Below are 12,360 nucleotides of genomic sequence, written 5' to 3'. Positions count from 1 at the left end.
AGGGACCATTCGTGTGTAAAGCAATCTTGATAACTACTAAACTAGAGAAACTGCTGCTAGAATTATTACTGTGGAGTAAACCAAATTGTACATATATTCATCGCACAAATTCGAAATTCCAACATAATGCATTTATGAAAATTCTCTGTTACAAATACAGTACTTCTCACATGTGTCAGAGACCTCTGTTTCCGCCTAGCATCGAAAAGTATACATTTTGCTTCTTAAGTGAACTTGATAACCACTAGGCTATGGAATCTTTTGATTCCCAAAGGAAGGCATTAATGAAAAATGTATTTTTCAGTTTCAACAATGGTACTTATTGAATGTATCAACGAGTGCTGTTTCCACAGAGGGTCAAACCAGGGACCTTTTGCATGTTAAGCGCACGTGATAACTGCTACACTACAGAAACTTCTGCTTGAGATACCTGCAAGAAGTAAACTGAATTTTCTTATAGTCAGTGCATGTATTTGAATTTCCAAAATAAGGTATTTATGAAAGCAACCCATCTCTTTTATAAATACGGTACTTACTGAATGTGTCAAAGAGGACTGTTTCCGCCCGGTTTCGAACCAGGGACTTTTCGCGTGTAAAGCGAACGTGATAACCACTACACTACAGAAACTGCTGCTAGTATTATCAGCAAGGAGTAACCCAAGTTTTACATATATTCATTGCATGTATTCGAATTTCCAAAAAAAACCATTGATGAGAAGATATATTCTCTGTTGTCGATACAGCACTAACTGCATGTGTCAAAGAGCACTGTTTCTGCCAGGTTTTGAACCACAGACCTTTCGCATGTAAGACGAACGTGATAACCACTACACTACAGAAACTGCTGCTAGTATTATCAGCAAGGAGTAAACCAAATTTTACAAATATTTATTGCATGTATTCGAATTTCCAAAATACGGCATATATTAGAACAATTATTCTCTGTTACAAATACAGTACTTATTGGATTTGTCAAAGAGAACTGTTTCCGCCCGGTTTCGAACCAGGGACCTTTCGCGTGTAAAGCGAACGTGATAACCACTACACTACAGAAACTGCTGCTAGTATTATCAGCAAGGAGCAACCCGAGTTTTACAGATATTCATTGCATGCATTCGAATTTCCAAAAAAACCCTTTATTAGAACAACTATTCTCTGTAACAAATACACTACTTACTGGATTTGTCAAAGAGAACTGTTTCCGCCCGGCTTCAAACCGGGGACCATTCGTGTGTAAAGCAAACTTGATAACTACTAAACTAGAGAAACTGCTGCTAGAATTATTACTGTGGAGTAAACCAAATTGTACATATATTCATCGCACGAATTCGAAATTCCAACATAATGCATTTATGAAAATTCTCTGTTACAAATACAGTACTTCTCACATGTGTCAGAGACCTCTGTTTCCGCCCAGCATCGAAAAGTATACATTTTGCGTCTTAAGTGAACTTGATAACAACTAGGCTATGGAATCTTTTGATTCCCAAAGGAAGGCATTAATGAAAAATGTATTTTTCAGTTTCAACAATGGTACTTATTGAATGTATCAACGAGTGCTGTTTCCACAGAGGTTCAAACCAGGGACCTTTTGCATGTTAAGCGCACGTGATAACTGCTACACTACAGAAACTTCTGCTTGAGATACCTGCAAGAAGTAAACTGAATTGTCTTATAGTCAGTGCATGTATTTGAATTTCCAAAATAAGGTATTTATGAAAGCAACTCATCTCTTTTATAAATATGTTACTTACTGCATGTGTCAAAGAGGACTGTTTCCGCCCGGTTTCGAACCAGGGACCTTTCGCGTGTAAAGCGAACGTGATAACCACTACACTACAGAAACTGCTGCTAGTAGTATCAGCAAGGAGCAACCCGAGTTTTACAGATATTCATTGCATGTATTCGAATTTCCAAAAAAAGCCATTTATTAGAACAACTATTCTCTGTAACAAATACACTACTTACTGGATTTGTGAAAGAGAACTGTTTCCGCCCGGCTTCGAACCAGGGACCATTCGTGTGTAAAGCAATCTTGATAACTACTAAACTAGAGAAACTGCTGCTAGAATTATTACTGTGGAGTAAACCAAATTGTACATATATTCATCGCACAAATTCGAAATTCCAACATAATGCATTTATGAAAATTCTCTGTTACAAATACAGTACTTCTCACATGTGTCAGAGACCTCTGTTTCCGCCTAGCATCGAAAAGTATACATTTTGCTTCTTAAGTGAACTTGATAACCACTAGGCTATGGAATCTTTTGATTCCCAAAGGAAGGCATTAATGAAAAATGTATTTTTCAGTTTCTACAATGGTACTTATTGAATGTATCAACGAGTGCTGTTTCCACAGAGGTTCAAACCAGGGACCTTTTGCATGTTAAGCGCACGTGATAACTGCTACACTACAGAAACTTCTGCTTGAGATACCTGCAAGAAGTAAACTGAATTTTCTTATAGTCAGTGCATGTATTTGAATTTCCAAAATAAGGTATTTATGAAAGCAACTCATCTCTTTTATAAATATGTTACTTACTGCATGTGTCAAAGAGGACTGTTTCCGCCCGGTTTCGAACCAGGGACCTTTCGCGTGTAAAGCGAACGTGATAACCACTACACTACAGAAACTGCTGCTAGTATTATCAGCAAGGAGCAACCCGAGTTTTACAGATATTCATTGCATGTATTCGAATTTCCAAAAAAAGCCATTTATTAGAACAACTATTCTCTGTAACAAATACACTACTTACTGTATTTGTGAAAGAGAACTGTTTCCGCCCGGCTTCGAACCAGGGACCATTCGTGTGTAAAGCAATCTTGATAACTACTAAACTAGAGAAACTGCTGCTAGAATTATTACTGTGGAGTAAACCAAATTGTACATATATTCATCGCACAAATTCGAAATTCCAACATAATGCATTTATGAAAATTCTCTGTTACAAATACAGTACTTCTCACATGTGTCAGAGACCTCTGTTTCCGCCTAGCATCGAAAAGTATACATTTTGCTTCTTAAGTGAACTTGATAACCACTAGGCTATGGAATCTTTTGATTCCCAAAGGAAGGCATTAATGAAAAATGTATTTTTCAGTTTCAACAATGGTACTTATTGAATGTATCAACGAGTGCTGTTTCCACAGAGGGTCAAACCAGGGACCTTTTGCATGTTAAGCGCACGTGATAACTGCTACACTACAGAAACTTCTGCTTGAGATACCTGCAAGAAGTAAACTGAATTTTCTTATAGTCAGTGCATGTATTTGAATTTCCAAAATAAGGTATTTATGAAAGCAACCCATCTCTTTTATAAATACGGTACTTACTGAATGTGTCAAAGAGGACTGTTTCCGCCCGGTTTCGAACCAGGGACTTTTCGCGTGTAAAGCGAACGTGATAACCACTACACTACAGAAACTGCTGCTAGTATTATCAGCAAGGAGTAACCCAAGTTTTACATATATTCATTGCATGTATTCGAATTTCCAAAAAAAACCATTGATGAGAAGATATATTCTCTGTTGTCGATACAGCACTAACTGCATGTGTCAAAGAGCACTGTTTCTGCCAGGTTTTGAACCACAGACCTTTCGCATGTAAGACGAACGTGATAAACACTACACTACAGAAACTGCTGCATTAGTTATCAGCAAGGAGTAAACCAAATTTTACAAATATTTATTGCATGTATTCGAATTTCCAAAATACGGCATATATTAGAACAATTATTCTCTGTTACAAATACAGTACTTATTGGATTTGTCAAAGAGAACTGTTTCCGCCCGGTTTCGAACCAGGGACCTTTCGCGTGTAAAGCGAACGTGATAACCACTACACTACAGAAACTGCTGCTAGTATTATCAGCAAGGAGCAACCCGAGTTTTACAGATATTCATTGCATGCATTCGAATTTCCAAAAAAACCCTTTATTAGAACAACTATTCTCTGTAACAAATACACTACTTACTGGATTTGTCAAAGAGAACTGTTTCCGCCCGGCTTCAAACCGGGGACCATTCGTGTGTAAAGCAAACTTGATAACTACTAAACTAGAGAAACTGCTGCTAGAATTATTACTGTGGAGTTAACCAAATTGTACATATATTCATCGCACGAATTCGAAATTCCAACATAATGCATTTATGAAAATTCTCTGTTACAAATACAGTACTTCTCACATGTGTCAGAGACCTCTGTTTCCGCCCAGCATCGAAAAGTATACATTTTGCGTCTTAAGTGAACTTGATAACAACTAGGCTATGGAATCTTTTGATTCCCAAAGGAAGGCATTAATGAAAAATGTATTTTTCAGTTTCAACAATGGTACTTATTGAATGTATCAACGAGTGCTGTTTCCACAGAGGTTCAAACCAGGGACCTTTTGCATGTTAAGCGCACGTGATAACTGCTACACTACAGAAACTTCTGCTTGAGATACCTGCAAGAAGTAAACTGAATTGTCTTATAGTCAGTGCATGTATTTGAATTTCCAAAATAAGGTATTTATGAAAGCAACTCATCTCTTTTATAAATATGTTACTTACTGCATGTGTCAAAGAGGACTGTTTCCGCCCGGTTTCGAACCAGGGACCTTTCGCGTGTAAAGCGAACATGATAACCACTACACTACAGAAACTGCTGCTAGTAGTATCAGCAAGGAGCAACCCGAGTTTTACAGATATTCATTGCATGTATTCGAATTTCCAAAAAAAGCCATTTATTAGAACAACTATTCTCTGTAACAAATACACTACTTACTGGATTTGTGAAAGAGAACTGTTTCCGCCCGGCTTCGAACCAGGGACCATTCGTGTGTAAAGCAATCTTGATAACTACTAAACTAGAGAAACTGCTGCTAGAATTATTACTGTGGAGTAAACCAAATTGTACATATATTCATCGCACAAATTCGAAATTCCAACATAATGCATTTATGAAAATTCTCTGTTACAAATACAGTACTTCTCACATGTGTCAGAGACCTCTGTTTCCGCCTAGCATCGAAAAGTATACATTTTGCTTCTTAAGTGAACTTGATAACCACTAGGCTATGGAATCTTTTGATTCCCAAAGGAAGGCATTAATGAAAAATGTATTTTTCAGTTTCTACAATGGTACTTATTGAATGTATCAACGAGTGCTGTTTCCACAGAGGTTCAAACCAGGGACCTTTTGCATGTTAAGCGCACGTGATAACTGCTACACTACAGAAACTTCTGCTTGAGATACCTGCAAGAAGTAAACTGAATTTTCTTATAGTCAGTGCATGTATTTGAATTTCCAAAATAAGGTATTTATGAAAGCAACTCATCTCTTTTATAAATATGTTACTTACTGCATGTGTCAAAGAGGACTGTTTCCGCCCGGTTTCGAACCAGGGACCTTTCGCGTGTAAAGCGAACGTGATAACCACTACACTACAGAAACTGCTGCTAGTATTATCAGCAAGGAGCAACCCGAGTTTTACAGATATTCATTGCATGTATTCGAATTTCCAAAAAAAGCCATTTATTAGAACAACTATTCTCTGTAACAAATACACTACTTACTGTATTTGTGAAAGAGAACTGTTTCCGCCCGGCTTCGAACCAGGGACCATTCGTGTGTAAAGCAATCTTGATAACTACTAAACTAGAGAAACTGCTGCTAGAATTATTACTGTGGAGTAAACCAAATTGTACATATATTCATCGCACAAATTCGAAATTCCAACATAATGCATTTATGAAAATTCTCTGTTACAAATACAGTACTTCTCACATGTGTCAGAGACCTCTGTTTCCGCCTAGCATCGAAAAGTATACATTTTGCTTCTTAAGTGAACTTGATAACCACTAGGCTATGGAATCTTTTGATTCCCAAAGGAAGGCATTAATGAAAAATGTATTTTTCAGTTTCAACAATGGTACTTATTGAATGTATCAACGAGTGCTGTTTCCACAGAGGGTCAAACCAGGGACCTTTTGCATGTTAAGCGCACGTGATAACTGCTACACTACAGAAACTTCTGCTTGAGATACCTGCAAGAAGTAAACTGAATTTTCTTATAGTCAGTGCATGTATTTGAATTTCCAAAATAAGGTATTTATGAAAGCAACCCATCTCTTTTATAAATACGGTACTTACTGCATGTGTCAAAGAGGACTGTTTCCGCCCGGTTTCGAACCAGGGACTTTTCGCGTGTAAAGCGAACGTGATAACCACTACACTACAGAAACTGCTGCTAGTATTTAATCGCAAGGAGTAACCCAAGTTTTACATATATTCATTGCATGTATTCGAATTTCCAAAAAAAACCATTGATGAGAAGATATATTCTCTGTTGTCGATACAGCACTAACTGCATGTGTCAAAGAGCACTGTTTCTGCCAGGTTTTGAACCACAGACCTTTCGCATGTAAGACGAACGTGATAAACACTACACTACAGAAACTGCTGCATTAGTTATCAGCAAGGAGTAAACCAAATTTTACAAATATTTATTGCATGTATTCGAATTTCCAAAATACGGCATATATTAGAACAATTATTCTCTGTTACAAATACAGTACTTATTGGATTTGTCAAAGAGAACTGTTTCCGCCCGGTTTCGAACCAGGGACCTTTCGCGTGTAAAGCGAACGTGATAACCACTACACTACAGAAACTGCTGCTAGTATTATCAGCAAGGAGCAACCCGAGTTTTACAGATATTCATTGCATGCATTCGAATTTCCAAAATACGGCATTTATTAGAACAGTTATTCTCTGTTACAAATACAGTACTTACTGGATTTGTCATAGAGAACTGTTTCCGCCCGGCTTCGAACCGGGGACCATTCGTGTGTAAAGCAATCTTGATAACTAATAAACTAGAGAAACTGCTGCTAGAATTATTACTGTGGAGTAAACCAAATTGTACATATATTCATCGCACGAATTCGAAATTCCAACATAACGCATTTATGAAAATTCTCTGTTACAAATACAGTACTTCTCACATGTGTCAGAGACCTCTGTTTCCGCCCAGCATCGAAAAGTATACATTTTGCGTCTTAAGTGAACTTGATAACAACTAGGCTATGGAATCTTTTGATTCCCAAAGGAAGGCATTAATGAAAAATGTATTTTTCAGTTTCAACAATGGTACTTATTGAATGTATCAACGAGTGCTGTTTCCACAGAGGTTCAAACCAGGGACCTTTTGCATGTTAAGCGCACGTGATAACTGCTACACTACAGAAACTTCTGCTTGAGATACCTGCAAGAAGTAAACTGAATTTTCTTATAGTCAGTGCATGTATTTGAATTTCCAAAATAAGGTATTTATGAAAGCAACTTATCTCTTTTATAAATATGTTACTTACTGCATGTGTCAAAGAGGACTGTTTCCGCCCGGTTTCGAACCAGGGACCTTTCACGTGTAAAGCGAACGTGATAACCACTACACTACAGAAACTGCTGCATTAGTTACCAGCAAGGAGTAAACCAAATTTTACAAAGATTTATTGCATGTATTCGAATTTCCAAAAAAAGCCATTTATTAGAACAACTATTCTCTGTAACAAATACACTACTTACTGGATTTGTGAAAGAGAACTGTTTCCGCCCGGCTTCGAACCAGGGACCATTCGTGTGTAAAGCAATCTTGATAACTACTAAACTAGAGAAACTGCTGCTAGAATTATTACTGTGCAGTAAACCAAATTGTACATATATTCATCGCACAAATTCGAAATTCCAACATAATGCATTTATGAAAATTCTCTGTTACAAATACAGTACTTCTCACATGTGTCAGAGACCTCTGTTTCCGCCTAGCATCGAAAAGTATACATTTTGCTTCTTAAGTGAACTTGATAACCACTAGGCTATGGAATCTTTTGATTCCCAAAGGAAGGCATTAATGAAAAATGTATTTTTCAGTTTCAACAATGGTACTTATTGAATGTATCAACGAGTGCTGTTTCCACAGAGGGTCAAACCAGGGACCTTTTGCATGTTAAGCGCACGTGATAACTGCTACACTACAGAAACTTCTGCTTGAGATACCTGCAAGAAGTAAACTGAATTTTCTTATAGTCAGTGCATGTATTTGAATTTCCAAAATATGGTATTTATGAAAGCAACTCATCTCTTTTATAAATACGGTACTTACTGCATGTGTCAAAGAGGACTGTTTCCGCCCGGTTTCGAACCAGGGACTTTTCGCGTGTAAAGCGAACGTGATAACCACTACACTACAGAAACTGCTGCTAGTATTATCAGCAAGGAGTAACCCAAGTTTTACATATATTCATTGCATGTATTCGAATTTCCAAAAAAAAACATTCATGAGAAGATATATTCTCTGTTGTCGATACAGCACTAACTGCATGTCTCAAAGAGCACTGTTTCTGCCAGGTTTTGAACCACAGACCTTTCGCATGTAAGACGAACGTGATAACCACTACACTACAGAAACTGCTGCATTTGTTACCAGCAAGGAGTAAACCAAATTTTACAAATATTTATTGCATGTATTCGAATTTCCAAAATACGGCATATATTAGAACAATTATTCTCTGTTACAAATACAGTACTTATTGGATTTGTCAAAGAGAACTGTTTCCGCCCGGTTTCGAACCAGGGACCTTTCGCATGTAAAGCGAACGTGATAACCACTACACTACAGAAACTGCTGCTAGTATTATCAGCAAGGAGCAACCCGAGTTTTACAGATATTCATTGCATGCATTCGAATTTCCAAAATACGGCATTTATTAGAACAGTTATTCTCTGTTACAAATACAGTACTTACTGGATTTGTCATAGAGAACTGTTTCCGCCCGGCTTCGAACCGGGGACCATTCGTGTGTAAAGCAATCTTGATAACTACTAAACTAGAGAAACTGCTGCTAGAATTATTACTGTGGAGTTAACCAAATTGTACATATATTCATCGCACGAATTCGAAATTCCAACATAATGCATTTATGAAAATTCTCTGTTACAAATACAGTACTTCTCACATGTGTCAGAGACCTCTGTTTCCGCCCAGCATCGAAAAGTATACATTTTGCGTCTTAAGTGAACTTGATAACAACTAGGCTATGGAATCTTTTGATTCCCAAAGGAAGGCATTAATGAAAAATGTATTTTTCAGTTTCAACAATGGTACTTATTGAATGTATCAACGAGTGCTGTTTCCACAGAGGTTCAAACCAGGGACCTTTTGCATGTTAAGCGCACGTGATAACTGCTACACTACAGAAACTTCTCCTTGAGATACCTGCAAGAAATAAACTGAATTTTCTTATAGTCAGTGCATGTATTCGAATTTCCAAAATACGGCATTTATTAGAACAATTATTCTCTGTTATAAATATGTTACTTACTGGATTTGTCAAAGAGAACAGATATTCATTGCATGTATTCGAATTTCCAAAAAAAGCCATTTATTAGAACAACTATTCTCTGTAACAAATACACTACTTACTGCATGTGTCAAAGAGGACTGTTTCCGCCCGGTTTCAAACCAGGTACCTTTCGCGTGTAAAGCGAACATGATAACCACTACACTACAGAAACTGCTGCTAGTATTATCAGCAAGGAGTAACCCGAGTTTTACAGATATTCATTGCATGTATTCGAATTTCCAAAAAAAGCCATTTATGAGAAGATATATTCTCTGTTGTTGATACAGCACTAACTGCATGTGTCAAAGAGCACTGTTTCTGCCAGGTTTTGAACCACAGACCTTTCGCATGTAAGACGAACGTGATAAACACTACACTACAGAAACTGCTGCATTAGTTATCAGCAAGGAGTAAACCAAATTTTACAAATATTTATTGCACGTATTCGAATTTCCAAAATACGGCATTTATTAGAACAATTATTCTCTGTTACAAATACAGTACTTACTGGATTTGTCAAAGAGAACTGTTTCCGCCCGGCTTCGAACCGGGGACCATTCGTGTGTAAAGCAATCTTGATAACTAATAAACTAGAGAAACTGCTGCTAGAATTATTACTGTGGAGTAAACCAAATTGTACATATATTCATCGCACGAATTCGAAATTCCAACATAATGCATTTATGAAAATTCTCTGTTACAAATACAGTACTTCTCACATGTGTCAGAGACCTCTGTTTCCGCCTAGCATCGAAAAGTATACATTTTGCTTCTTAAGTGAACTTGATAACCACTAGGATATGGAATCTTTTGATTCCCAAAGGAAGGCATTAATGAAAAATGTATTTTTCAGTTTCAACAATGGTACTTATTGAATGTATCAACGAGTGCTGTTTCCACAGAGGTTCAAACCAGGGACCTTTTGCATGTTAAGCGCACGTGATAAGAGCTACATTACAGAAACTTCTGCTTGAGATACCTGCAAGAAGTAAACTGAATTTTTTTATAGTCAGTGCATGTATTTGAATTTCCAAAATAAGGTATTTATGAAAGCAACTCATCTCTTTTATAAATACGTTACTTACTGCATGTGTCAAAGAGGACTGTTTCCACCCGGTTTCAAACCGGGGACCATTCGTGTGTAAAGCAATCTTGATAACTACTAAACTAGAGAAACTGCTGCTAGAATTATTACTGTGGAGGAAACCAAATTGTACATATATTCATCACACGAATTCGAAATTCCAACATAATGCATTTATGAAAATTCTCTGTTACAAATACAGTACTTCTCACATGTGTCAGAGACCTCTGTTTCCGCCCAGCATCGAAAAGTATACATTTTGCGTCTTAAGTGAACTTGATATGAAAGCAACTCATCTCTTTTATAAATACGGTCTTTACTGCATGTATCAAAGAGGACTGTTTCCGCCCGGTTTCGAACCAGGGACCTTTCGCGTGTAAAGCGAACGTGATAACCACTACACTACAGAAACTGCTGCTAGTATTATCAGCAAGGAGCAACCCGAGTTTTACAGATATTCATTGCATGAATATTTCCGCCTAGCATCGAAAAGTATACGTTTTGCTTCTTAAGTGAACTTGATAACCACTAGGCTATGGAATCTTTTGATTCCCAAAGGAAGGCATTAATGAAAAATGTATTTTTCAGTTTCAACAATGGTACTTATTGAATGTATCAACGAGTGCTGTTTCCACAGAGGTTCAAACCAGGGACCTTTTGCATGTTAAGCGCAAGTGATAACTGCTACACTACAGAAACTGCTGCATTAGTTACCAGCAAGGAGTAAACCAAATTTTACAAATATTTATTGCATGTATTCGAATTTCCAAAATACGGCATTTATTAGAACAATTATTCTCCGTTACAAATACACTCAGTTTCCGCCCAGTTTCGAACCAGGGACCTTTCGTGTGTAAAGCGAACGTGATAACCACTACACTACAGAAACTGCTGCTGGTATTATCAGCAAGGAGCAACCCGGGTTTTACAGATATTCATTGCATGTATTCGAATTTCCAGAAAAAGCCATTCATGAGAATATATATTCTCTGTTGTTGATACAGCACTAACTGCATGTGTCAAAGAGCACTGTTTCTGCCAGGTTTTGAACCACAGACCTTTCGCATGTAAGACGAACGTGATAACCACTACACTACAGAAACTGCTGCATTAGTTACCAGCAAGGAGTAAACCAAATTTTACAAATATTTATTGCATGTATTCGAATTTCCAAAATACGGCATTTATTAGAACAATTATTCTCTGTTACAAATACACTACTTACTGGATTTGTCAAAGAGAACTGTTTCCGCCCGGTTTCGAACCAGGGACCTTTCGCGTGTAAAGCGAACGTGATAACCACTACACTACAGAAACTGCTGCTGGTATTATCAGCAAGGAGCAACCCGAGTTTTACAGATATTCATTGCATGTATTCGAATTTCCAGAAAAAGCCATTTATTAGAACAACTATTCTCTGTAACAAATACACTACTTACTGGATTTGTCAAAGAGAACTGTTTCCGCCCGGCTTAGAACCGGGGACCATTCGTGTGTAAAGCAAACTTGATAACTACTAAACTAGAGAAACTGCTGCTAGAATTATTACTGTGGAGTAAACCAAATTGTACATATATTCATCGCACTAATTCAAAATTCCAACATAATGCATTTATGAAAATTCTCTGTTACAAATACTGTACTTCTTACATGTGTCAGAGACCTCTGTTTCCGCCCAGCATCGAAAAGTATACATTTTGCTTCTTAAGTAAACTTGATAACCACTAGGCTATGGAATCTTTTGATTCCCAAAGGAAGGCATTAATGAAAAATGTATTTTTCAGTTTCAACAATGGTACTTATTGAATGTATCAACAAGTGCTGTTTCCACAGAGGGTCAAACCAGGGACCTTTTGCATGTTAAGCGCACGTGATAACTGCTACACTAC

At 37.3% G+C, this 12,360-nt stretch overlaps 20 non-coding genes across 20 annotated transcripts; all 20 read right to left on the bottom strand.

Moving 5' to 3' along the window:
- Positions 1-555: 555 nt before the first annotated feature.
- trnav-uac lies at positions 556-628 on the bottom strand. Its single transcript has one exon. It is a non-coding gene; the product is annotated as a tRNA-Val (tRNA).
- Positions 629-769: 141 nt separating this feature from the next.
- trnav-uac lies at positions 770-842 on the bottom strand. The gene has a single exon. It is a non-coding gene; the product is annotated as a tRNA-Val (tRNA).
- A 141-nt stretch (positions 843-983) lies between these two features.
- trnav-uac lies at positions 984-1,056 on the bottom strand. The gene has a single exon. It is a non-coding gene; the product is annotated as a tRNA-Val (tRNA).
- Positions 1,057-1,773: 717 nt separating this feature from the next.
- On the bottom strand, positions 1,774-1,846 carry trnav-uac. The gene has a single exon. It is a non-coding gene; the product is annotated as a tRNA-Val (tRNA).
- A 718-nt stretch (positions 1,847-2,564) lies between these two features.
- Positions 2,565-2,637, bottom strand: trnav-uac. The gene has a single exon. It is a non-coding gene; the product is annotated as a tRNA-Val (tRNA).
- A 718-nt stretch (positions 2,638-3,355) lies between these two features.
- Positions 3,356-3,428, bottom strand: trnav-uac. The gene has a single exon. It is a non-coding gene; the product is annotated as a tRNA-Val (tRNA).
- A 355-nt stretch (positions 3,429-3,783) lies between these two features.
- trnav-uac lies at positions 3,784-3,856 on the bottom strand. The gene has a single exon. It is a non-coding gene; the product is annotated as a tRNA-Val (tRNA).
- Positions 3,857-4,573: 717 nt separating this feature from the next.
- On the bottom strand, positions 4,574-4,646 carry trnav-uac. The gene has a single exon. It is a non-coding gene; the product is annotated as a tRNA-Val (tRNA).
- A 718-nt stretch (positions 4,647-5,364) lies between these two features.
- Positions 5,365-5,437, bottom strand: trnav-uac. The gene has a single exon. It is a non-coding gene; the product is annotated as a tRNA-Val (tRNA).
- Positions 5,438-6,155: 718 nt separating this feature from the next.
- trnav-uac lies at positions 6,156-6,228 on the bottom strand. Its single transcript has one exon. It is a non-coding gene; the product is annotated as a tRNA-Val (tRNA).
- A 356-nt stretch (positions 6,229-6,584) lies between these two features.
- trnav-uac lies at positions 6,585-6,657 on the bottom strand. Its single transcript has one exon. It is a non-coding gene; the product is annotated as a tRNA-Val (tRNA).
- Positions 6,658-7,375: 718 nt separating this feature from the next.
- On the bottom strand, positions 7,376-7,448 carry trnav-uac. The gene has a single exon. It is a non-coding gene; the product is annotated as a tRNA-Val (tRNA).
- A 718-nt stretch (positions 7,449-8,166) lies between these two features.
- trnav-uac lies at positions 8,167-8,239 on the bottom strand. The gene has a single exon. It is a non-coding gene; the product is annotated as a tRNA-Val (tRNA).
- A 141-nt stretch (positions 8,240-8,380) lies between these two features.
- On the bottom strand, positions 8,381-8,453 carry trnav-uac. Its single transcript has one exon. It is a non-coding gene; the product is annotated as a tRNA-Val (tRNA).
- A 141-nt stretch (positions 8,454-8,594) lies between these two features.
- On the bottom strand, positions 8,595-8,667 carry trnav-uac. Its single transcript has one exon. It is a non-coding gene; the product is annotated as a tRNA-Val (tRNA).
- Positions 8,668-9,486: 819 nt separating this feature from the next.
- trnav-uac lies at positions 9,487-9,559 on the bottom strand. Its single transcript has one exon. It is a non-coding gene; the product is annotated as a tRNA-Val (tRNA).
- A 1,251-nt stretch (positions 9,560-10,810) lies between these two features.
- trnav-uac lies at positions 10,811-10,883 on the bottom strand. The gene has a single exon. It is a non-coding gene; the product is annotated as a tRNA-Val (tRNA).
- Positions 10,884-11,287: 404 nt separating this feature from the next.
- On the bottom strand, positions 11,288-11,360 carry trnav-uac. The gene has a single exon. It is a non-coding gene; the product is annotated as a tRNA-Val (tRNA).
- A 141-nt stretch (positions 11,361-11,501) lies between these two features.
- On the bottom strand, positions 11,502-11,574 carry trnav-uac. The gene has a single exon. It is a non-coding gene; the product is annotated as a tRNA-Val (tRNA).
- Positions 11,575-11,715: 141 nt separating this feature from the next.
- On the bottom strand, positions 11,716-11,788 carry trnav-uac. Its single transcript has one exon. It is a non-coding gene; the product is annotated as a tRNA-Val (tRNA).
- Between the last annotated feature and the right edge of the window lie 572 nt (positions 11,789-12,360).

This window comes from Oncorhynchus mykiss, unplaced genomic scaffold, assembly GCF_013265735.2.
Source record: "Oncorhynchus mykiss isolate Arlee unplaced genomic scaffold, USDA_OmykA_1.1 un_scaffold_119, whole genome shotgun sequence".
NCBI classification, from domain to species: domain Eukaryota; kingdom Metazoa; phylum Chordata; class Actinopteri; order Salmoniformes; family Salmonidae; genus Oncorhynchus; species Oncorhynchus mykiss.
This window is presented reverse-complemented; position numbering and strand designations above follow the sequence as displayed.